This window comes from Varroa jacobsoni, unplaced genomic scaffold (assembly GCF_002532875.2).
Source record: "Varroa jacobsoni isolate VJ856 unplaced genomic scaffold, vjacob_1.0 scaffold_1326, whole genome shotgun sequence".
NCBI lineage: Eukaryota > Metazoa > Arthropoda > Arachnida > Mesostigmata > Varroidae > Varroa > Varroa jacobsoni.
In genome coordinates, this window is record NW_019214228.1 from 85,200 (window position 1) to 110,630 (window position 25,431).

The 25,431-nt window shown below is 39.8% G+C and overlaps 2 long non-coding RNA genes across 2 annotated transcripts; one reads left to right on the top strand and one right to left on the bottom strand.

Annotated features, from left to right (window-relative positions):
- Positions 1 to 18,699: 18,699 nt before the first annotated feature.
- LOC111268868 (uncharacterized) lies at positions 18,700 to 20,371 on the bottom strand. Its single transcript, XR_002685430.2, has 3 exons — positions 20,257 to 20,371; positions 19,871 to 20,029; positions 18,700 to 19,349 (listed from the first exon to the last, which is right to left on the bottom strand). It is a non-coding gene; the product is annotated as an uncharacterized LOC111268868 (long non-coding RNA).
- Positions 20,372 to 20,475: 104 nt separating this feature from the next.
- On the top strand, positions 20,476 to 24,706 carry LOC147752307 (uncharacterized). Its single transcript, XR_015314391.1, has 3 exons — positions 20,476 to 21,445; positions 23,605 to 23,714; positions 24,547 to 24,706. It is a non-coding gene; the product is annotated as an uncharacterized LOC147752307 (long non-coding RNA).
- The last annotated feature ends 725 nt before the right edge of the window (positions 24,707 to 25,431 follow it).

Consider the following 25,431-nt stretch of genomic DNA (forward strand, 5'->3'; position numbering starts at 1 on the left):
TTTTATTATTGCTAACGTGGTCGTTATTGTTATTGGTGTTTGGCAGCCGGATAGGGGAACGACGCAAGGAGGCGTCTACTACCACCGCAACGAGGGCGAGTAGGCATTGGATCTGGCGTGCGCTTGCCTTGCGCCCAGTGTCAAATGGGTAAGAGCAGGAACCCCTTGTACCACCATAACATCGGGAGCTTTGTATAGCGCTGGCTTTGTGCCTCTGCTGTGTATACCAATGTAGTATGTCTGTTCGAACAGAACAGAGCTCAGCACTTTATTGTTGGGCGCCCATCTACAATAGAGTATTCTGTGTGTGTGTCGGCGTATGCTTGTGTGCGATCTCATCAGACAGAAAGGAGAAAAGCAGCGGCTCTACCGTGCTGGTAAACGTGACGAATCTTCAAGTTGGTCCTAGTAGTCGTACACGTACAAAGGCAGACATAGACACACAGTTCCACACACTAACTGCCGCCAAAGGCAGCTATTCTCATAGCGGAAAGCAGGCTCTTTTACTCGGCATCGTACCGGTTCCCGGTGACCTAAACATGCAAATCTACGAATTAGGTTCTGATGAGAAGCCGAAAAGGGGAAACCGATGAAGGCATGAAGAGATCAACTAGTGTCCAGTCGTTAACGATATCAAGGACGTTTTAGTAGGGTCACCGGCCGCCGAAGTGTTCTTTCGGAAATGCGTATTTAGCAAACGATTCGATTGAAATGCAGCTCGCCGTGAAATCGGATCACCATTTCTATGGGACGTTAATTGGAACAGCCGGCGACACCCCAACGCTTTCTATCCATTGAACTGACGTGAGGCAGAGCAAGCCGACGCCGTCATCGCCTTCACACAGTCAATGAATAGCCAATATAGCAAGGCGTAGAAGGCCGCTCAAGAAATGATAATTGTTCATCACTCACAGATCACGTAACAGGTTGATTAAGTAGTTAAAATTTATTAACGGAAAGCTAAAAATTGGTGCTTTCACTTATGACGAGAAAAACTATGTATTAATATACTTCGTTGAATGATTTAATTCGGCTGAACTTAGAGGCCGAACAATTTTTAACCTTAACAACCTGTGAAAATGACGTTTCTAAGGGAAGGACCTAGGCCGACGATTAAAATAATTCAACAGAGATAACGGTACTCTAAGATTCAAAGCATTTATCTAAAAAAGGGTGCGTATGATGATGTAACTTATGAACACGTTTTGTTTGGTGAATAGTATGTCCCTGTCAAATAGTAAAAGTTCTAACTACGGCGAAATAACTATATGCACTTCATACGCTTTGTAGAACTATGTATATATAGAGATAAAGATGTTCCAAGGACTTTTCTGCACGTGCTAAAAGTGTCATTTCTGGGGACTATGCTTCTTCAGCACAACGCTACTTGCCGCAGGTATAGCGTCCGTTTGAAACCGCCCATATACGTTTCACATATTTTCCGTGCAAATTTGACATAGCAACTAAGTGGGTCGACGTTACCATGTCAAGACTGTTTAGATTCTTACTCAATGGACAACTTGATAGATTAGAATCTGGCTGTACTGCGTCAGAACATGCAGCCGACGTACCATCTTACTGGCGTCCGTATGGCTTTTCTTTATATGCCGTAGTTGTTAACCGAGCACAAAACAGTTCTAGAATACAAAGATAAAGTTTTCTATTGGTGACTTTGGCTTTTCGAACGAACTACTGGCCGTATAATGTGATGCAGAGCATGCTCTTCGGCCGCAAATTTTCTTTCGACCCACAACGGAAGCATTTTCTGAATCGTCAGCAAGCCAGCGATCATTTCGGCGACTCATATTGGTGTCAAGTGTAAATATCTTCTCCGCAGAGATAAATTGAAGACGATTTCCTGCCGAAATCATCTTGATTTTACTGGCTTCAAAGATCATCGGTCTGACTGTTATGACACCCACTGTACACCTAACGTCTTCGTGAAGAACCCTGTACACGGTGGCTCTGTTTGCAAGAAACGTGTTTGCTAACAACCTAATCGGAACGAAATGATCGTCCGAAATGCACTTTTGGGCAGCATAAATTAACCCTAGTGTCCGCAGTTTGTTTTTTCTTTGTCTATTGTCGACTCTCTATTAAGCTGTGCTGGAACTGGCTCTGTCTTCTTCTGCAACCGTGTACCCATTTTTGATGCCGAGGACTGTCGATTTAAGGTAACCAAAAAAGCTAACTGCGTCAATGATGCTTCGTCTTGCGTGAATAGCTGGCCTTTGCCCCAATTCCGATGTCGAAGTCCGTTTTCCTCCATGGCCATGAATCTGCTTGCCCGCTTTTCGGAATGAGTTTTTCTCCGTTGGTGCCAGTTTCTGGTTGCGCATTTGTGACACCGTTGCAACCAGTTAACAACAGCCCAAATTGAGTCGGGCCCTCCGCGAATAGCCTAACTATACACATTAGTTTCTAGGAATAACAGGCACGTTCAATGGTTCCCACCATCTCCTTATGAAGAAACACTATAATGGAGTCAATCGGTTTTCAGGTTGTTTTCGGTTTTTTTTTTATTTCATAGTCGAATTTACTTTATTAAATACAGAAATGTGCAAGTGTCAACTTTTGTTTGCAAAAGTCATGGAACATAATCGACAAAACTTTTCTCTAACGTTGAACACTTCGACCTGCGTTCACAGGCGCAAAGACGGTACATTCACGGATAACTTGTGGATATATGAGATACCGCTTTATGAAGTACTGGGTAACCTGCGTGTAAGTATATTATTTACAAGCATGCTGCGAGCGATCTCGACCAGCTTAGGTATTCGTGCTATATGTAGCATATTACTAACCTTTCCACAAATATACTGTTTATAATTTATGAACGTGCATATCTTGCCGGGCCTGATCCTAGGATATTTCAGGCTTAGCCATTTGTTCGGATCGCACTATGTGCTGGTATTTTCCATAAAATGCCATTTTGAATAAAATGCATTTTAGATAAATTTAAAAGGACAAAGAATAAGGAAAAAAAAGTTATTAAGTTAGATAAGCTTGGAATGTCAGAGTCCCATCTTTTTATATAAAAGGACCTTATTTTTCGAATCTAGGTAGTCGTAAAGTCATACCCAGATAGAAAAGCCGAACTCACAAAAAGCCCTTGTCAGCCAACTGTATTTGCTTGTTTCGATCTTCTTCCTCCCTCTTATATTGGATGAGAACGATATGGGTACATCTAAGGCGCAAGATACATAGTCAAGGACAGCAGTTACCAACGGAGCCTCAACTTGGCTACTAGCATAAAACCTGCACTAGCGCTGTCAATGCTGTTATCCGGCCATACCAACCTCGCCTCACTTTTGACACGTTATATACTGCAGTATGTGCTTCAGTCAATGGACAAGCTATATGTTCCACTGCACCACGTCACCACTGCTGTACGGAAAGTTTAAGAGAAACCCCGTTTTCGTGTCCGCGGTACTCCCTGCGGTATCTGGCCCTGCGCTCCATTTGCCCCTGTGTACTATACGTAAAAACGCACGTTACTACTCCTATGAGTTTGTGTTTGTTCCCAGAGGCTGTACGACAGTACATACAGAAAAGGCATGTGTGTAACACTTACAGTGGTGCGGTTTGACGAAAAGGTTAGAGAAAAAAAATGGAGAAGTTCGGCTAGACCACCTGGGCAGGACTAGGCTGTGCGTGATATTCGCCCCTTGACTGATGTACCTTTTGCAGCTCGCTGCAAATAAACCAGCGTGGCAGCGGAAGCACTCCTTAAATAGTAGGCAAGCGTTCCTAATGACAAGAAGAGTTTCTTCAATCGTCAAACAATCACCATTTCTGTTACTTGCCGAGGGCAGAGATCGCCTTCTGGCTTCTTTCTATCCTGTTCGTGAACTTTTTCGCTGCAATGTTAAGCCTTAAAGGTGGCGGCAAGGTATCGTATATGCGTTTCGTTATGACGAAACGCACATACGTTGGTTTATCTAGTGCGAAACGAATGTGGTAGACTGAGCCAATATAGGATTTGTGCACGAAATTGTGCGCTGTAGATTGGCCGTACAGCTAGGCAACGTTTTTATCTGATAAACTCGTAAAGGTTCGCTCTACAAATCCGTCCACACGTGTCTGTGCAGTCGGGTGTTTCTAATCAATTCAGTTGCGTCCGGAAATTTGAAATATATACTAACGCCACGACATTGTAATATTTAGATAGGAATTATTATGTGTCCTTATTACAAGTATGTTGCACAGTTAAATGTTCTTTTTATGTCAACAACTAATATACCTTGTGCGATTTTATCAGGCCACTTTGGAACTCTCCAATTATCAAAACAACTTTTAGCCTAACCTTTGTATAAATGTTGGTAACTGATGTCCAACAGTTTACTAAGAAAACTAGCCGCCTCGTATTATTGGGCTAACATAGCCTTCTTTCTCAGCTTTTGCGTGAATTCTTATTTAAAATGACCCTATCTCATTTCTCATTGCTTCATCGTTTTGTTTCTCTCAACAAAAACCAAATCAGACCGGTTTCGAAAAAAAAAAAAAAACAACTTATTACTTGTATTCTATGAAATCAAATATGCTTCAAGACAGAGCTGCTGTACACAAAGAAACCGTTAGCACATCGAGAAGTAACCTTATCCTTTTGTAAGGTGGGACATTGGATCCTGCCATTGAGATTCTCACACAAACTAAATAGTAATAGTATTCTCTGTTTTTGCCGTAACTGGCCATTAGATATATATATACATATATATATAGAACTGTGCCGATTCTTTTGTTAAAATAGCATTTACGCCGATGAATGCCGTTACCGTCCTCTACACTATATGTAGCATCTCATGACAACTCTCATCAAACACTTCTAGACAAAATATACTAGAGTCTAATATTGGAAAATAAATATTCCTTATCGAAGGTGTGGCAAGACCAAAACACGTCACGCTGTCGTTTTTATCGAACAGTTTCAACAACTGCTAGCGATTCGTTTGCGTATAGGGTCATCGATATAATTTGTTTCGCCATATTGGATGGACTCTTCATCACGACACGTAAAAAACAGGATTGAATATTCTAAGCAGTACCTCCATTATAAGCGCATGTTGTTATGATTATGCATATTACTATCTTAACAAATTTTATTCTGTAGAATCAGTGGGCGGCCCAAGCCGCTGACCCAATTTCAACACAATCTAAACGCGAATTTAATAATATATCATTCTTTGGATACGTGGATATAGCTAATCTACTGAAAATATCGACTCCAGCTGGACTGTTGAACGCCGGTCGTTTTTATTCCCTTGGCATCACTTCCTCCAAACACCTACCTATACTAACATTAAGTGTTGGGCAATATGGGGAAATACCACAATTGGAGTTGCATCGTCAACTGGAGCCGTGTTTCGAAAACGCTTGGTAGCTGACTGGCTCGCTAGCCAGCGAGTCTTCGAAGAGTTTTGAAATACTCCTCTATAGTTCAGCCAAAAGATAGATCAACAAACAGCGAGGCGAGGATGGCCTCCGTAGCTCGATGGAAAGGACCGATAAGCGTCATGCCTCAGGGCAGGTAATATTGAAATTAACTCAGCTACGCCATTTGGGTTTGGACGAAAGATCGTGAAAGCTAAAAATGACAGAAAGGCTGAGCAATTAATTTATTGTTAGAAAATATAACCAGTGATGACTATTGCCAAGAGGGTAGAATGTAGTTCAAGCGAAAGTTTGTTTCAGTGCAGAAGCGAAAGCGGTTTGCTGGATAATAGGTGTGTACATTGAGCAAGAAAAATTACTACGAATTAATTAATAATGAAAAATTAAGGATGGATTAATACAAGAAAACAGCACAAAGAGAATTCTATTTGTAGTAAGTCGTCCGTACCGGGAGAAGGCTTGTACGATCGATGCCTATGGTTTTCTTAGCTAGTGGTCCAAACCAACCTGCACGCAGGTGTCTGTTGTCGATTCGCGCAATGATCTGTTAAATTTCTTCTGATAACATGACAACTAATAATAATGGTACATATTGTTGCTAAATGTTTTACTTGCAAGGGAAACCGAAGAAGCTTTCCATTGTGTCCTCTTGTTACATTATTTCTATCAGATCGATCATATTGAATCAGTTTTCTTTTACAATGGCTTCCTTTAATATTCAGCTAAGGAGCGTATTGATATCTGTACTTTGAAGTAAAAGGAGAACAAAACGAAGGCGGCATCGTGATGCGTGCATGGCGTTGTTAGCACACATCTAAGCCGTAGTGTTTTATGTTGAGTAATAGCATTTCTTATTAGGCTAGCAGACACTTGACGTGGGCACGATATGTGTATAACAAACGTGGTCCAATGCCGTAAAAGTGTTTCATCAGAATTAAAATTGTCGCAGATACAGGGGATTTGGATGCTAACAAATCTCTATAGGGTGAAGAGGGCGTTTAGATTTCCCGTTGTGCAGACGGCTCGCAATTCCTGAATCCGTTAACGTACAGCATTTAATGCGTTATCAAATGCGAAATCTAAGTTTCCTTATTTGATATTTCCGGGAAGATTCTAGTTAGGCGAAGTGTTTAAGGGATCGATGCGACCATCAAAGTTTTACGTAACACACCGTACGTTTCTCTGAATGTCCACAACAAGGGAATCTCGACAAGGGAATTTTCGTGTAACAGCATTCAGATAATGCCAAAAGTTTTCATGGAAGCTACAGCGATCTTTAAATATGGATGCTTATTTTAGCCTAAATGGTTTAACACAACCTATTTTAACAACAATATGGAGAGAGACAGAAATAGGCTTAAGTTGGCCAAAAAAGGGATTTTAGTTACCCCTATACAGAAGATGTGCACTGATAGCTATTACTAGAAAACAGCCACAACAAACAAAGAAGTGATTTAAAAACGCGTAAACAACCATAAATATAGTCCGTAATTGAACCAACATTTCTTGACATTATTGACCTATTGATCTGATACGCTTATATAATAACTGTAAGGTGAGGAATGTAGGCAAACCTGTGCCTGATTATAAAAAACAACAATTCCCTTTATATTTTAGAGAGAGAAGTCTACATTTCGAGGCAGCGCGTGAGATTTTAACACTTTTTACAAACACTTTCATAATTACAATCATCATCGGCTGTTATATATTAAACAATTTCAATAGGCCAGCAATAGCATAGGACTCGGCACTATGTACTCACACGTTTATCACGCCGACATCCTCAGCTTCCTGCGTATGAAAGCAATAATAGTCCACAGATAAAGAGGACCGTCATAGAAAAATATTTCTCCATTCATTTATATACGTATACGTATATATATGTATTTTTTTTTAACAAGAATGTATTGTACACAGGTACTAAAATCTGAAAAAGATCAGTATTAAGATGAATAAATACTTTTTTTTACAGCCTTTTAAGCTTGTTTACGCATCGCAAATCCGATTTGTTTTCATGTTGACTATGAACTGCAGCTGATAGTTAAAAAATCGAAAGGATTGAATCTAAGGCCACCAAACAAGGCTCAACCTATGATCATTCTCTCATAATAAGTGTCCACAGCAGTATTCGCCGCAATTCGTTCCAGAGAATAGATTGTCATGTTCATATAAACATCGAACACAATACACCGTGCTCATATACACTGTGTGTTATTAATATATCGTTGAATAAAAGGTTCAGTGTTTAGTCGGGTTGCAGCTGCGTATCACATCCCACGTCACCCCATCGTTCCACTCCGTATTCTACCTTCTACTGCTATCTCTACGACCCCTTTGCGACAGGAACAGTAGGCCTTACACGCAGGGCCACCTGCCACTATGCAGTTATCCCGCCCCAACGCGTCGTTGCCATCTGCGAACAGTTTTAGCCTTGTGGACGCCTCATACGTCTCACCGCGGGGCGCCATACGACAACTGCCTACCAAACCCGATATATGGGCTTCACACCGCCTCGTGCGTTCTCGCTCACTCTACGGCTAACATGGTTCCCAGGCAAATGGATAGTGCGTCAAGAGGAGGTCAGGCAGCCAGTCGGGCAGTCAACTCCTATCGGACTTATAAAACCGAGTGTGGACCAGAGTTCGACAGCTGCCAAAGGGGTTTGTCGCCTGAAATTTAAATATTTCGTTAGGGGAAGCGGCACCCCACGTCTTGATGACATCTCTCTCCATCTCGATTTCCTTATAGCTCGGAGTTTTTGCCGATAGCCTATGAGACGCATTTAGAAACCGGTAAATCCATAAATGAATCGGAACGCTGTATATTAGAGGAAGATATTGTTCTACTGCAGTTACATTATGACAATACAAAGGTACGCCTACCGTGTGCACGTACTTTCCATTCTCTTGAATGTGTTGGCCGTTGGATGTCAAAAGACTTTCCTGCACAGCTTTCAATAACTGTTTGAAATGCCTTAATGTCGGCACGTTTTTAAATCAATACTTAGCTAATTAACAAAGTAAACACTGGTCTTGATATTAACACGACATGAAAATATGTTGCAAAGGTATCTCTAGTGTTTCAACATAGACTTGGTTTGCATATTGAAAATTTAAACAATTTAACTTGATTTATTCTGAATATAAAATGTTTATGCCAAAGATCATCCTTCCAGCTGTGAAAATAAGCACATGTTTCCTTGAAAAAAGTACTCGATGTCAAAGAATATGGTGTAAATAATAGAGACACCTAATGGTGGAGCATGGATAAAGACTTTCGAAGGAATCGTACCGTTTTAAACAATTTTAATCAGTCTCTATGAGCATGTATATGAACATCTATGATCGAGTGTAATTTAGTGGAAGCACATCTTCATAGCCGAAGTCATCACAAAAAAAAGTGATAACTTTTCAGCACTATAAGAACAAACCATGGCATATTCATGGCCATGGCCATTCATCCTAGGCAACTAACTTAACCGTGGTCACCTGAAACTTGATAGGTTTTACCATCATTGAAAAGGTTTCATTGAGAATTCTGTTAACTCGTTATATTCAAAGAACGGCTTTGCACAGGAATCACGCTTCAATTTGCCTGAAGCATTAAACTTGTATTTCACTACTTTTAGCTGTAAGTTATTATATTGTAGCCTGCAGCTAAAAACAGGGTGAGTGCAAACTGGTGCCCGTGCAGTTGTTCAGGTTTCGTTGGCTTTTACATTGTTTGATCCGTCTGTAGTAATTTGCCGTCTGACACATTTTAGAAGTCACATACGTAACCAGTTTAGCGATTTGTTTGTCCTTAACAATAATTTCACATCATGGCCATTACAACAAACTCCCAAAATGGATTCCGGAAAAAAAAAAAATCCGTACAGTACAATAAATGTTATCCTGATAATTTTCTGCTGTCCCCATCGTTTTATTCTCGTTAATAATAACGAAAGAGAAAAACGCAGTATTTGCTTCATTTACGCTCCTACGGGCTGAACAACCGAAACGCTGCACGCAATTCGAGCAGCATTAACGGAAGGACGAAGTGTATGACAGCGAGATAGGGAAAGTAAACCAGCGGACAAAGAACGGCAGGACTGGGTGAAAATGATGATGAAAACAAGAGTAGATCCGAGAAAAGGTATGGGGGAAGTAAAAATTATAAATACTTCTGTCGTTCCGGCTACTTGCCTGCGGTCCTTTGGGGAACAAGTCGGCTAATCTCTCTTTTACGTGGACGCGTGCCCTTATCCGGTCAGAACGTGCAGCAAGATGGGTTGCAGTAAAAGCGTTGCAGGCTACTATCCCACAGCCAGTAGTGCGGGATGATGGCGAAAAGGTCAGAAGAATATGTACATGCCGGCAAGAAATCGCTCTAGCGCTCTTACCAACTGCTTCAGCGTCTGTTGGGACGATGAGGCGTCTCAGAGGCTAAAGATGGGGAAAACAGCTTCCATTGGACGCCGTTTTACTAACGTAAGAGTGGGACAAAGCTTTTGGGGTGTGAGATCGGTAGAGGAGGTGCTGTGGAATGGGAGAAGGGGAATGGAAAGTCGCAGTAAAGGCGGAACGCTGAAAAACGTAGAAGTCTCGTTAGCCTTAACACTGGTTAAGGACCGACGGTCGTTCCTTTGCGAGCTCTCAGACAGCAGACGAGCGGGTGGTTTGAGAATAGGCAGCTGGCTGCAAATAAAGCCCGACCTATTGCGTCCTTTCTCCTGCCTTTTTCTGTTCCCTCCGACTTTCTACCGTCCTCACTCGGTAGCCCTACAGCTGGAACTTTCCCCACCATCCCAGCTTTGCTTTCCTCTATCCCATTTAGTCGCCCCGCGAGTACTAGTGTACTGCTACGGCCACAACTGAGGCTCTGACCGAAATGACCTAATGTATCTCATGTACTATAACAACAGCAGAATCGAGAGTCACCACAGCGACAAGCCGCTATGGTACACCATGAAGGATGACGTCAGTAACAACAGTGACTGAACAGAATCTCAAAACCATTTGGTCCTCATACCCGTTCACTGAGTCTACCATAGTCCAATCCTACCATCATTTGTGTAGTGAGACCCACTGTTTGCTTGAACACAAAGCTCCCAGATCTCCATAGACCGCGGTACGAGCCCCTACGGAACTCTAACTCAGAGGACAGGGCTGCAGTCAACATTACTGAGTGTGCCTGAGACAACTACATTGACGCTAGAAAAAAAAAAAACTGAAAAACTGATAAAGCAGAGTCGCCCCAAACTATGCCAAGTGACAATTGCATAAACGTACAAATTGGTTGAAGTTTACAGCTTTGTTTATAAGTACGAAGAAGAATTGTGAAATAGACGTCTGTTAAAGGTTGAAACGGCAATCTATGGTGGTTTTGGATGGTAAGATCGATATGCATACAGGATCCGTTCTAGTAATACCTGGATCCAGTGTACGCTAATTAGGACAGCAGTCATTCTCGTTTTTCTTCCTTATTGACTTCCGCAGTCAACTATTGTCAGATCTCATTAGATGCTACTTTCGTTAACCATGAAGTTTCTGCCTAAAATCAATAATTTGCTCACATGTAATGTTTAACACACACATCTTCTACGTACTCTCTTCTTCGGCACGAGAGACCCCACTCCAGCGTATTTAAACACGACACTATCACCTTCGTCGAGCTCGAATCACGATGAATTAAGTGTCGAATGGGAACACTAAGCGATTTCCAATATACGGAGTGCATAATGGAACCGTCTGTTGTCGTAGCATTTGCGAGTTTTCAAGGGTGGGGTGGTCATGGCTGTATAGATTTGGGACCATATCATCCGCCAGCCGGCGTTGGGGCGTCTGATTAGAGCGCCGGAAGTGCAGTTACATTGAAATATGCACACACTTGCAGCAGCAAACAACGGGGTAGGAAACAAACGATTACAAACGTCGCGGCCTGGGGATGATTGCTTGAAACCATAGCGTATCGACTGAGCAGACAGTAGCGAAAACGTTTAGAGCAAAAGCTCACGTGCTGAAAAGGAAAAAACATTTTTTGTTCTTAATTTAATGCGAACTTTGTGTCACATTTAGATAGTCTAAAACAGACGGCATAGTATGCGCCTATAACACTATTAGTCCGAAAATTATTTAAATAACCATATTTGAAATAGATAGATACGTAAATTATAGATGCGATTTCCAGTCTTCTCGATTCCCTCAACTTTGTACAGTAAGTTGTCTCAGCTATAGAATAGCGCAAAAATTGGCTTTTTATAGTCTAGCCACTTATTAGCTATGCTGCCATAAAGCCACTTACAAGTAACCAGCTTAAAATTTCAGCACCAATCCGATTCTTAAACTTCATATATATTTAGTAGTCGTACACTTTTAACGACCAAATATCGTTCTCATGGGAACTGTCAGCATTTCAATGAATCTTCGAATTGTTTATTCTCTATTCATAGGTTAGGTTTAGTTTGTATTTTTGTATACTACGTTCTGCGCATTACGGCGCGTCTCAGGTATTGACTAGAAGGACGAGAAAAACTGATGCTCACACTACTTTTCTTCTATGTGTCCTTATTTGTCTATCAGCTTGCGTCCTTCAATCTCATGTCTAGAACCTGTTCGAGCTCTCTACAAGGCAGAAAAAAGTTAACTTGTTGTCTATACTTTTATGACCCTAGCAGCGGATCGTAGCTAGTTTATATCGTACTCAGAACACATATGATTGTGACGCCTCAGAACGAAGCGCGGAAGCAATCATGAAAAGCATGGTTTCTGGTGTTTCTGTTGCCATGTTTCCACACCGATATCTTTAAAGTGAGGTTTTCGAATTCTGCTTAGATATACTCGACACGCGAAGTAAACAATTTATTAAGATAGTTGTTTCTGCTAATGGGCTGGCAAATCGAGCGAGTTTTGTGTACATATATTTACTTAATATTTGTGCTTCGTCTCTATCTGTTACCAATCAAGTCATTGAAGAAGAACTTATGGCACCGAGGTTATCGGCATTCTGTGCTCTCATTCGAATTAGGTTGTTTGTTAAACCAGCGTTGGTTTTTATGCTCCGTAAGTACTCTTTCGTCGCCCTCTCTATCTGCATATCGTATAATTACTGTAGTTAATAAGAAAGCAAACCTTTCAAGGTTTGAATGGAAGTGACCTTTTATAGTTTTTTATTGTCGGAGACGATGATTGGGATGTTTCTGTATTTTATACCATTTCGATCTTGCAGAAAAGAGTCGCGGTAGCTTAGTACGCATATATTGCCTCAAGTAATTTAAGTAAAATAATGGTAAATACACACATAATAGTAGCTCTGAATGCTGTACAGTTTATGAGTTATTCGAACGCATATCCCTATATAACGGATACCTAAATCATTTGTGTAGGAATTCAAAAGGATGGTGTATCTATGTGTTCGACTGAAACATTTTGCTATTTTTTCTTTCATTCTCTGATGGATGCTTACGCAGCACAGCCGGCACAAAATAAACACTTGCACTTTGCCAAAAATCGACTGTAAAATCCAAGATGGTTGATTATGGATTTGGTTAACCTGAGCTCATGACTTTGGAAAAGGTCTGTGTGCTGTCATTTCAGAATCTATCAAATTTATAGCACACTAAACCGTTGGGGGCCGTCGAAGTTCGAACACAATCTAATCGTGCGTACACCTATTCTAACGTAGAGAGAGAGAGAGAAAGAGAGAGAGAGAGAGAGAGAGAGAGAACTTATGCTGTTAGTTGAATTATACGCATCGCTTTAGCAGAAAAATAATGGCGGTTCTTACTCTAAAGAAAATACGGAGTCACTCGATAGTCTCTCTGTACAACCTTGTCCCATCACCAATCAATTTCCTTATGCTGCGTATGCCAAATCTTTCCTGGTTTGCTGTTGAAGAACTCGTCTGTCGTGATTTTAAAGCTCGCTTTATTGTTAAATGCGCTATTACGAGTTTCATCTTCCAGCGATCGGAGAAAAAGGGGGACTCTATTCATGAGACCTCTAGAAAATATGCAGGTGCAAATAACCTTTTATCGAAGCTCCTACGCGACAGCTTTGACGACCTTTGCATTGTTTAGCCTAGCATTCTTGCGGAAGAGAAGGGTTTTATTCGATGTAACTGGGCGATATTCCGATTTTTATCGACTCGTTTCTCATCAGTATCTCTTAACATGTAAACCACTTAACACCAGTCAGGGTCGTTTTGGTAATCTGATTTGGATCTGACTTGACCTTTGGCTTGTGCTAATCTCCACAGGCCATACATGCCTTTCGTATTGACACCTCTGTCTCTGATCACCCGTAAAAATCTGTATCACAAATATGCCTGTATGGCTGCGTATTGTTGGGAGAGATGCTGAGAGGGCAATAAAAAAAAAAGGGTCTAAAAAGACTCTTCACAGAACCTACAATGCAGCTTATCGAAAGGATTTGGCTGGCCATAGATATATAATTGCGAATCATCTTCTCAGGCGACTCAATGTTGTTTGCCGGCAGTCTTCTATCAGAAATACTTTCAGATAGTCTCCGTCGACGTTGGATGGCTGACGGAAACAAAAAGGGTTTTTCCATGCTCAAGACAATACTACTGTATTCAGCAAACCGCCTTTAAGCAGTTGTCCGGATCAGATGAAAATATATCCCGAACTCTCAGCAGCTGTTCGGGCTGGGCGGAACGTAAGATGTAACAGGCATCGAAAGTGCGCGTTCTTCCAACAAAAACATCAATTTTTCTGGGTCTGAACTAGCGATAAAATTTTATTCACTACACAATGAATATATAATGGGTTCACGAAAGAGAGAATCTTTTGAAAAATACACAGAGTTAAATAAACATTGGAAATGTGAAGAAGAGACAAAGATTTCGAAAACTACCATTATTTTCCCTAACAGAATGTGAAACCTAAGACTAGAATTCCTAACTCTCCTTTTTAAAGAGATACATTAACTCCGCTAACTTCCGTAATATTTTTTTGTATTCTTTTTTTAAAAAAGATGTAATATAGAAGAAAACATTTAGATTTGTCACATATCTTCTACCTTACTGTCTAAAATCAATAAGCGCTATTGTATACACAACATGCTTAATCCAATATCATGAGCTCCAACAAGAACTTGTTTATATTCAAGAACAAGTGTTTTTCGTTGACCGGCATTCTCGATATTCTAAGGAGTTTTTTTTTAAATAGAGCGATAACATCTACGATAGTGTAAACTGTTAGGTTAGTTAATAACTAGAAAATTAATTAATGCTTCTTATCCAGTTTTTGAAAGGGAAGACCTCTGTCACGGGCCAATATACACGTTCCTCATAATAACAGGGAATTTTTTAGAAGAACTTGTATTTATCGGCTAACAGTTTTAGGTAGACCATGTTAAGACACAGCTTTTTGCAGACATCATTCTCCAGCTTAAGACCCACTTGTACAGCCATAAGCCGCAGACGTACGGGGGTGCTCACCACCAATGTTCATATTCGAAATGTTCGTATTATATATCACAGCACACGTCGTAGACAGAATCCTATTCTTCATGGAAAAGACTATTGTAACTAGAGCATAAATCATATAGAATATATATGTAAGCATATAGACTAATCATTACTTTGTCAGTGTTTCTACTACAACTTCTTCATGAAGAATTTACGTAGTTCCGCTGGTTTCAATACGTACGGCTATTGTCTCTCATATCAACCATTGAAAGGGTTTTAATTGTCCGTAGTCCTTCAATGTAGAAATTATTGAATATCTGGAAAGTAATGTGGGCACGAAGAGATCATTAGGCAGATGGGTGATCAGATCTGCTTACGCAAATGCACTCTTACAGGTGCAGATGGATGCATTGACGGTTCCTATCGTTAACTAAAAGTTTATAGCGATATATAGATCTGCTAAATCCCTAATGACCCCTCACGCGAATGAAAGTCAATGTTTTGAGTTGAAAACACAATGAACGATGAAGACGAAATGGAAAGCATTTTAGATTATACGGTGCGCTTTTGCCAACGATGTCGAATCATGAATGGCTGCTCCTTGTGCATAAGGTAATTTAAATCCTATTTTATGAGGTTTACGACCTAGACGAAAGCGTAACCCGCGTTTGTGCCAGTGTATACGGAGCTCGATGTCACACATTATAAACAATCGTTTTTATCAATGAAAGGTCCATGTATGGCTTTTATTATTAATAATAATAATAATATTGTGTTAGTATGTGTGATTCCAATATCTACACGATATAGAAACGCACATGATGCCATGTTGGGCAAGAACCCACTATACACAAGAAGTTCATATTCGATACTGAACTAGATGATCGTCTTGGAACAACGATGGTGACAAAAGCGTTTTCTTCTACAGGATTTCACCAATCTTTTCAGCGACGGCTTGCGCTTCACCCTTATGTTATAATGCTTTGAAATCCAATAGAAGTTTAAATTAATACGCCATCTTATAAACAATGAAAAGCTGAAATTGATAAGAGCTAATGGTCTTTAATTTCACAAGTTTAACCCAGTGTAGGTGTTGTCAATCTGCGTTGGTCAATACTAATGTAAAGCTGTCCATTCAGAGAAACAAATTACCCTATCAAGCTAGAGACATCTCACCTATGTCCACATTGAAACATGTGCGATGGAAACATCGAGACTCATTTGGCTCATGTTAAAGAAAGGCTATTGAGTATGAAACTCGTTGATTTGTGCAGTCGTGTTGCACATCTCTCACATTAACTCCACTCAACACATTGTTATAATGCAGATTTATTCAGAGTTTTTTCTATCATAAACGTAACTCGTTAACTCAGGGCTCATAGCCTAATTCTTAGTAAGGTTATATCGTAAAGATTTCTTTTGCGAAAATAAAGGTTCATAAAGAGACATGATATCAAAACATTCTACGAGTGCGTCGTTTAATAAGTAAATTTGGATTTTTATAGAAAAATTTAAGTTAAGTATATATAAAACGTGGTGTTTTTCAACAAATGAATTTATATACATACGCGAATATGTATACAAATATAAATTCTATTTTTATAATTCGGGAGCCTTCTACAGAAATCTCATGTCACAACAAACACGACAGTGAACTTCTCAGGCGTCCTACTCGAAGTGTGTATCTATAAAGAAATTTCAATTTAAAAAACAACCAGAACGAAAAGACTGTAAGTATGCGGAGAAAACATTACCTTAAATGTCCTGCTCAAGAAAATGTAAGATGAAGCAGCGGTAATTAAAAGGTTTTCCACAACACAAATCAGATGTTACTATCGATGGTCATTGCTAGACCCTATGCACTTTTATGAGATCAACTTTGAGATTCGTACTGATAAGGATACCTCATTAACCTAAACACCACGATGAAGCTGATTATTGTTCTACAATGAATTATATTCATATGGAATAAGTGAATTTCTATTTGTGTACATATACGAATATGTACATAAATATAGATTCTACATTTACCAAGCCCGGTACAGCCTACGAAGTTTAGACCCGTGGCGACGTGTATATAGTTTACTACGATAATAAAGCGACGTCATTTCCTTATTTGCTATGAGTAATTTGAAGACGCCACCGTTTTTCTCGAACTATGTAAAGTTCCATATTTGAGAAAAAAAATTCCAACAGACAACGGTCACAAATACACTAATGGCTTCAGCCATCTTTCCTGACGTACCACATAGGGTCTATATATATAGGGTATAATATACCGAATAAATGTGACGCTGCGTTGTTTGCAGATTAGAAGTTTCCTAGGCATTTCCACAGATAAGACCCAAACACTCCGAGCATACGAGGTCATATACTCTAAATGAACTATGTCTATAGTACAATCCTCCCTGTAATCATCATCTTAGTGAAAAAACGTCATACGTAAACTTATCTAAACACATCGAGCTAATCTTGTCCGTTACCTACTTCTGTGCATGTGACCCCAGGGCCAACTTAAAGGCAACAGATAAAGAGAACAAAGCTCGGTTGTCAAATAACCAGTTTAGTTTATCTGTACATATAAAGCAGGGTACTTATATATGCGATAAAAAGTCTGCCAGGTTTGGTTATACGACTGCAAGTTTACCTGTGTGGTTGAAAAAGCTATTGCTGCACTTACTATGTGAACCTATTGCACAACTTACATTTATTACGGTGTTCCATTACGGTTTTCACGGGCACCTTTACTACCTGCTTCTGTAAAGTCAAGGTATTGTCTAAGCCATTCTTTTACTGCTTTTTATCTTTTCCTTCTGCTGCCAGCTTTCCGATTGCTGGTTTCGATTGTTTGCCACCTACTATTTGAACACTCTACTATCGCGTCTCTATTACTCTACGACCCTGCGCTTATGTTACGCTAAAACTGGCCTTTATTTTTAATACCTAGGTCATTCCGACGACCAAACAGGTAAGCAATGTTAACATAGCGAAATATAAAAGAATGTATCTTTCGTCTAAAATCTGGACGTTTGAAAAGTTTGCGACCGTTGTTGAGGAAACTAATTAATAGGATCTTTTAGCATAACAGATTTTTCTCAGACTGCGCGTAGATTTCATTCTGATTTAGCCGATTCCTTATTCTGTGTCAGTGACCCTGTCACGATTCTTTTTCCAGTAATTGGTTACCTTTGTTAGAAAAAATGTCCATCAACGTACTGAATCTATGCTGCTATAGAAAAAATCAAAACTCGGAAAGTGATTATTCATTGAATTAATAATTTAATTCATTTACCGAGCAGCTGATGAAAAGAATGTTTCTTTCTCTACCTAATAAACATTTCGTCTTAAACGTTTCACAAATTTTAAGCAATAATACAGCAAACTTACCCAAGTTACGTTCGACAGAGAGTGACACGGTCACGACATGTGACGTGTTCGATAGGAAAGAAATCAGCTAAGCAGAATTACCATCGATTCAAATGACCGTAGGAACACCCATACGGACACATTAACAACAATAGGCGACATCATCTATTTCTTTTTCTACAACTAATTTTTGATAGCAACTGGTGCGTGAACTAATGTGAACTAAATAATGGTAAAATTAGAAATTAAAGGTATGCACAATGAGTGTTTAAGCATCGAAAGCGAGGCGCCATAGTTTGAATGAGGCCGTCAACAGAAACATACTAGGTAATTTTAATTTGCTGTGAACGAAATGGGGCGTGGTAAGAATCACACAATTTTTTAGCATAGGAAAATTTGCTTTTTAATTTTGATATTATTGGAGTTTTAATCGTCTTTAGATGTATACGGATTTTCTAGCTGGTGCAATTTCGATCGCTCGATTCATTGACTGCGTTCCAAAACGGAGGAGTCTTCGCATCGGCGAGCCATATCTTTGTTTTTTTTTTTTTTTTTATAGTTCATGAGAGTTCAACTGAGTTATAAAGATGCAAAATAACCAATTCTATTCTCAATCACAGTTCAATCATCAGAGTCTCGGAGCTAGATTTTCAGGAACCGGCTGAAAAGCAAACTGCGTTGCATAAAAGTTTTTACGTTGGACCATTACGTGGCCATCTTGGGCCAAACTGAAGTAGCTTTATGCCTATAGGCGACTGTATAAAAGCAAACACTATCATTTGATCAGGAATCGTTTTCGAATACTCATACGCATAGTGCGTACGTAAGTACGCCATTAGGTACACACATCAGGACAAAGTGAGAGATCATCTTATCTGGTCTGTTGTGTACTAGCTTTAACGTTGTTTTCAAAAGACTGTGTTACGGTTTTTTTATCATTCTTAAAATAAAATACAACACCCGAAGTTGAGCCATGTGCAAGCTCTTTTCTGTCTGTCCACGACAGCTTGACCTAGCTCGCTTGAAAGTTCATGCAGCTCGGAGTTTAGCGTCCAGGGTTATCGGACCAGGGCAGATAATACGTTATCTACGTTGCTCAAGATCGTGGCCCTCCCTGGAAAGATGAGCGCTTTCCATAGCTTCACTGAATGACAGGCTTTTCTGAATAAAGCATTTGGTGATCCCTGTAACTCCATATCGAGCCGAACGTAGAGGTATCTTTAAGTTCTCTTTTCTAGAAAATTAATGAATCGCTGTAGATTAAATTAGCCCACAAAATAGGTTAGGTTCTGGGGAGTACACTGGTATGATTTGTTTGCCTCGTGGCAACAGTGGCTCCAACGACCTTGTTTGGTTTGTCCTAGAGTATGCAAATTACGATGCCTTACATAGTAATCTTTGAATGGGACCAACAAAGCTTAAATTTAGACTCTACCTGCAGAAACACCCTCGAAGCTTCGTCGTGTTCATGATCTTAGAAGACATATATGCCATTTTACATACGGAGTGAGACATCGGTTAGTGTATTCTATTAGTACACATGGAATGATTCCCAGCAACGTTAAGGTCTATTTATTTATGTACTCAAAAGGTCTGCCAGTCCCTGGTATCAGCATACTATTCTTAGTATTTCGTCTATTGCTGTGAATGCTAGAAATAGTCGCGTAACCAGTGCAGTTGTCCACTCAGTCCGTATCTGAATTACCTGGCAATGTAAACGACACAACGTATTTTTACACGGGGGTGTATTCCGTTACCGGTCCTCGGGCAGCAACCTATAATCTGGGTGGCGTTTGGCTAACACTCTTACATAAGCCGACCTCAGTGCCATCTTTTGCGCCAGGTAACGATTCGCTCGAAACAACTACGGAAAGGCATATATACGTTTTATGCTCGTTAATAAGCTGACCGCACCTGAGCATGCCTACAATAGGAAAGTCGTTAATACGAAATACACGAAAATATATACTGCTATGACTGCTAGCGCCAGCTTTATTGCGTAACTCCTACAGACGTGTCCTAGATTACCTAGATGCAAATGCTGTTTTCTGTAAATAAGGACGCTTTCTTTCGCAGTAAAAATAAACTCACTCCTTTTCATGAGTAGTAAGCTGTTCAACGATATCGTGAGTCCGACAGGCGCACACAAACAAACATTTTGCTATCTACCAGATCAAATTAATACAGCGTTCGATATTGCCCGGTATCGGCGTCAATTAGATTTTAAAAAGTGGCGCGCTACAAGTGTGAGATCATCAGATGTATTGATAAACGAATTAAAAAGATGACCAACTATAAGCCTATCGTAATTAGAATTGTTAGTTGTCTACAACATTATCTATATATGAACAAGTACACATTTGCTTTGAAGCCTCGTTGCGGATCGTCGCGTTTCACTATCGTGTTTTAGCGAGTGATCTCCCACCATTTATTGACGGCTACCATAGAATTCAGTTTCAATCGAATCAGCTGAATATCGATCGACTTCTCAACAGAAAATGTTGTTTTTGCAATAGTCAACCAAATGTTTGGCAAAAAATACGTGTCGTAAAATTCAAAGAACTTTTCCGTATTAAGTACACAACTTCTCACTGCGTTTGTTGTTTCTTGGCGAGAATACTAAATTCCACTTTCTATGGCGGATATGGTGAACGATTTATTGGTGGAAACGACGTAACGCAAGACCATCGTACCGAATTTCGATATTTGGTGACATCGTAGCTCGTGCAACTATTAGATTATCGCGGTCAGCAACGTACCCGTATGCTACTTAACAGAGGTCTATATGGCCAGAAAAGCGAGCCCTGGAATTTTAAAGGTTTTGAATTCATTGGTTAAGTGCTACACGTATCCTAAGTTTGCTTTATAGCGTTGGCTTTATACGCTATGATAACAAAAGGAGAAGATAGGATTTCGGAGGAGAAAAATACTGCTATGTATTTTTGGCATTACAACAATTTCGTATGAACTTTCTATGCGATCTGCGTTCTATTATCGGCCTTTTGAGGCCGGTACAACAACGAGCAAGCAAATAATCATTCAAATATATTTTTATGGTCTAAAAAAAATGAAAACCATATAAAAATTAAGGACTCACTGACTAGTCAATGGAGTAACTTGAAAATAATTAAACATATGAATGCTATGGAGGCGGCATTATATGAGTGGCTAATGTGCATCTTGTCAGGTGCGTTGCTGGGAGCTGGGAATCTCTCAAATCTCAGCATTGGCAAAAATGACTACAAACAATTAGTGATTAGAAGGAATTAATTAAAAAAAGGTAAGCAAACATATGTTAAGGTTTATAGTTGCATATATGGCAGCCATTTTGTTTTATATGTCTGATGGTAAAGTTCTTTTGCTAATGAAAGCGTGTCCTATGCAATGAACAGCAGCAGCAACAACAACAACGAAACGCTTCCGAGAACTTGTTCACACAGAAATATTAAATTAAAATATTAAATGTCGAGGTCTTCTTTTTTTGTACGTGTATATATATATATTAAAAAACCGAGGCATGCCACGGTCTTTAATACACTTTAATACATATATAACGTTTGTGATAATACCGATACCTAAGATAGGAAGAAAAGTAGTTTATATATAGCTCTGTTAGCACGGAATTTGCACGCGATTTGTACGTCTTTTATCGTCTCGCCATATATAAGGATAATAACATTATAACCGCATATTGACTAATACTTCACTAGCATAGCTTCGCCAAAGACCTCATCGATGGAAAAGATTTTTATAAAGCAAGCTACGTCAAGGCTGCATCTGAATAGTTTTACGCATCTAATCGTGGCAGGTGAACGATCCATAAAAGCCATTAGAGTAGAATTCTAATTGAAATGTGAAAAAAATGATCAGTAATTTGATGAAATGCATGACTAAGACAGTTACTCCGTTACATTTAACGTATGCGGCGTTTTCCTGCCCGTCCGTAAATAGGTCGAAAGTACATCTTGAACCGTAGCTGAATTTGGCAATCGTTTTCCAGTTGCATGTATCAGATCAACACTCCTTTCAGTCAGAATCGCGACAAGGCGGAAACGTGTGCCATAGTCTGCGTAAAATGGTTACTGATCGTTTTTTGAACGCCGTATTGTTGCTAATAGGCTATTGTCACATAGGTGCAATATCACTGAAACCTAACCTAACCGAACCTTCTTTATTGTCAGGCGGCAAGAGAAGCAGTTGAACGCTGTGGTATTTTGAAATCGAGAGCCCCATTTAATATATATATATATATATATATATATATATATATAGATTCATAGGAAAACAGGAAAGCTTACTTAGATACTGTTGTTAGTCAACGCGTACTTAAGTCTGATTCAAATTGAAAAAAAAAAGCGTCGCAAGTTTTTAAAAGAGCGGTTCTTGGGGAAGGGTAGAGTTACAGGCCGCCAACTCTTCATTAGACGATATCAGCCAGCCGAGGGTCACAAAAGGGATTCAGATCTAATAAAGAGTACCTCGTTAAAACGGATAATGGAGCATTTTCATTGTATTATTTACATTGATTGCTATATCCTCCTTGCAAAAAGATTAATCTTTTAACTAGATTAAACTGGGTACGCACACATTCTGTCGAATCTATCCCAAGATAGGTGGAATGGCCTTTACTAGCGACCCAGCGATATACCCGAAATAGGGCACCAACGAATGATTATAGACACTCACTAATGCCAAAGCAGGAAGAATTAAGTGGCGTGTCCCTGATTCCATTTTGAACTCGGTTTGGCATTCAGCTGGCTGGAGTCAAAATAAGCGACGGAGTCTAAAGCATTTTGCGAACCTCGAGTGAATTTCTGGGTTGCAATACGAACCAGCCTTCTGAAGGCCGCATCATGTGTAAAAATTTTCAACTACACCATTTCCCGTAACAGGAGTTTAAATAGCAACAATTGGTCTCTAAATAGCTGCGCATACCTCTACTGCCTGTCCCATATACCGTTCGTATTCGTACTGCTTATATGACCATGCGCAAATCAGTAGTGACTTGAATTGTTACTAGTTTATCCAGCTTGAGCTGTTAATCGCTCGCTTTACCGCCAAACGAAAAAAAACTTGCGTCTCGGCGTACCTTGTAACTTTAACAAAAACTTGGAAAACTCAAACGAGTGTTTACAGACGTCAAATTCACACAATTTACACGCTTCGCGCCAGGAGAAGAAATTGTACCATGTTAAAATTGCTATTCTTATCTAATTCTATAGATAGCTTCACCTCACCCTATTAGCTAATTTGGTGGAAATACAGAACCAGAACAAAGCGAATAAATTATCTTTATGCGTCCCCTTTACAAATCGCTAATTTCTAAAAGCGGAAGTGCTGTGCTGTTCTATCGTCATCCTCCTGCTTTTCAGCGCTTGTAATAACGCTTGTTTTCTATGTTGATCCAACACTTTGGCTCCTTTCTCTGACATAAATCAGCAAAAAATATCGCTTCGTGGAAAATAGGAATGATCTCGACACTGCTCTGTGAAAACCGTTAGACGTTTTACGAGGAAACGAGATGATGCGCAGTATTCACCAAGCATACGGTAAGGATCTTCTAGGAAAGCAGCAAGGCACTTCGAGCTGCTGCTATAATTTTATGTATGTTCTATGAGTATATGTTCTCCCTACTTTGAGGGGGTACGGGCATAACAGCTACCATTTAACGGCCTGTTGCTTATGGTAACAAGGCCTACAAATGGAAAAACATAGTAGTTCTTCATCCCACAGGTGTTTGCCTAGGGCAACAAAAAACAATAATAGCTAATAATAATAGTCATTGTTTTATATCTGTCGTAAAATTTAGAAGATGTTTGCACAGTTACTCTGCTTTGTTCTCCACTTACCGTCTAAATATTAAAGTAGCTCGTCCAAGTGTCAACGTTGACTATTCTAGTTTTACTATGAGTATTATTATAGTTTTGGCCGTCGTTATTGATTCGGTATTTCTTCACTACAATCGTAAAGAAGCTGCCGACAGCAGGGTCTCTATTGCTCACAAACTTATTGCCATATCCGTTTTTTTCTCTTACATTCTTCACTGAGCCGCACGACCTTTAGGATCACTAGATAAACCCATGTTAGTAGTCGCTCTGCATGTGCCGCGCAGGGAGGCCCAGCTAAGGTGCTTTTCTATTTATAACGACATCAATCTTCTTCAATTATTACTAGCATTATTAAATAAATCGCATCATCCTATGTAAAAAATAGAAATTCGCGATTTAATGTAGGCCTTGTAAGCGGATTGCATGATGATAAAAGCCAACCCTTCTACCCGAAAGCAAACATCTTCAAGTACTGCTGCTTCTAAATTAGAACCGTTCGACTTTTTTACCTTGCCATTGAGCTAGTCACGTGTGCACGCAAAAAACCTTGCAGATGATACTAAATATCTCCAGAAAATGGCATACACCTATGAAGGCCCCGGTGGAAGCCAACGATGGCGACAACTCAAGCGTTTATACGCACAAAGCCAGGCACGAGAGCACGTATTCATCATGCATGGAATTGGGTATGGTTCGAGAGACTAAACAAATGCAAGGGTTGACAAATGATAGTATCAACATAGTAAGTGGGTCCGATCGGCATTATGTTATTACTTTATGATTATTACTTATTTAGCTAGTAGGAATAAAAATGTTAGATTTTCGTCCATGTAACACTCGTATCAGATTCTATAGTGTTCTGTTATAGCGAACACAGGAACCTTTTTTCTGTAATGTGTGAGATGCGGATTCTGAATACTTATTCCTCTGTTAACTGAAGTTCTGGATTCAGCCAACAATTTCTGTTGTCAGCACATCAGTAATGCCTACATCAATCACTGCATGGTTTTTGCAGGCGCCACTATAGGCCATGGACACTGGGGTAACCGGATTGAATAGGCTTAGCTCCAAATCTGGGCTAACTTGTTGTCACCTTCTTCGAAGAGGTAGCGTCGCAATTAACCTCGTTCTATCAACGCGTCGACTTTAATTAGAAATGCACTTATTAATTTCCAATGTCACTCGGTCGATATGAGCCCCAATAAGGGTAAATCGCGTGGCGGGCTATTTAGTTTCGAGGACATGGAAGATGCGTTCCTTATATTGGCTGCGGACGCTAGGTTTGACAGTGACCTTAACTAAGGACAACATCGTTCTTTGTAATTACCTGTGCGGTACTGGCAGAAATTTGGAGCAGTGGGCAACTAACTAAAAAATTACTGTTATCAGCGCTTACGTTTAGTTATTATACATTGTTTATTCAGTTTAACTTCAAATA